This window comes from Chiloscyllium plagiosum, unplaced genomic scaffold (genome assembly GCF_004010195.1).
Source record: "Chiloscyllium plagiosum isolate BGI_BamShark_2017 unplaced genomic scaffold, ASM401019v2 scaf_73, whole genome shotgun sequence".
NCBI classification, from domain to species: domain Eukaryota; kingdom Metazoa; phylum Chordata; class Chondrichthyes; order Orectolobiformes; family Hemiscylliidae; genus Chiloscyllium; species Chiloscyllium plagiosum.
This window is the reverse complement of record NW_025215256.1, coordinates 70,965-72,320: the sequence shown is the minus strand read 5'-3', so window position 1 is coordinate 72,320 and position 1,356 is coordinate 70,965.

Genomic DNA, 1,356 nt, shown 5'->3' with positions numbered 1-1,356 from the left:
GGCTGCAAAATACATGGGCCGGATTTCCCTCAGGGTATTCGAGAGCCCCAAATCTGTGCTGCTGCAGTATATCTCACCCTGTCCACCCTTCACCTACCATGCCACAGCACGTTCCTCCAGTATGCGAATGTCCTGCTATTGGCTTCCACCTCCACTACTGCATGAATGCAGTTTACGGTGGCCTTGCTCTGTTGTCTTGCACAAGATGGGCATAGGGTGCCTATCAAGAAAATGGAGCTCTGTCAGCAAAATATCTAATATCTTTCCTATAGCCTCAGAGCACTGTCTATGGAGCAATTGGCTGCATTCACCCAGCTTCCTCTACCTGCCACAAACAGGCAGCTGCAAGTGTTTCTGGGGCTGGTAAAGAAATGCAGGCCTTGGATTCCTGCCCATTCTGCTATTAATGCACCTCTATGGGAGGCAGCTTCCCGTAAACAGAATGAAGTGAAGATCCAAAATGTAACAGACATTCACTGAACTGAAGCAACAAATAATTTTCACTCCTGGTCTGGGAGTCCAGATTAATCCCGGCCCTTCTGTCTTTATGTAACCAAGCCAGAAGTCTTCACGAATGGCATTTTAACACAGCTTCATTGGGATCTCCGTCGCCCTGTTGCGTTTTCTATTGTTTAGTTGCCACCTGTTATGAGTGGAATGCCGGCATGTTTGTGCACGTTGGCAGCAGCCACAGTAACAGTGATAAGGCCAGCCCCATTGTGCTATATAATCCGTGTATTGTTAATTCAGCAGCAATCCAACATTTTACTGCAACTCAGAGAACTGGTCATCAGGTCGCTTGGTGATCTAGGTTAACCTTTCCCTACACCGTGCCCTAGGTTTGATACCCGCCACCCTAATTCCGCTCACCTAACATGATTCTGCAGACAACCACAACTGCTTGGACCTGTTTCAGCATTCCTGACAAACGGCTCCTGCCAGAAACGTTGATTTTCCTGCTTCTCGGATGCTGTCTTACCTGCTGTGGTTTTCAGCACCACTCTCATCTTGACTCTAATCTCCAGCATCTGCAGTCCTCACTTTCGTCTGGTTCAGCAGGTGTCCTGCCCGGTCTGAGAAAACCCTGACCAGATTCTTTTCACCAGCGGCTCTTCTTCCGGCCATCAGACCAATACACATTAGCAGGACATGCCATCTGCACCCCCTTTCACCATTCTCGAATCAGCTGCATTACCAGATGGGGTGTCCACACAGGCGGCAGAGTTCTTTGCTCTCACCAGAGCCTGCAAACTGGCACAGGGTAGCACAGCCACTATCTACACAAACTCCAGATGTGCCTTTGGAGTCGTTCAGTACTTTGGCACAATATGGAAGCAGGGGGGTTTATCGGCTCAG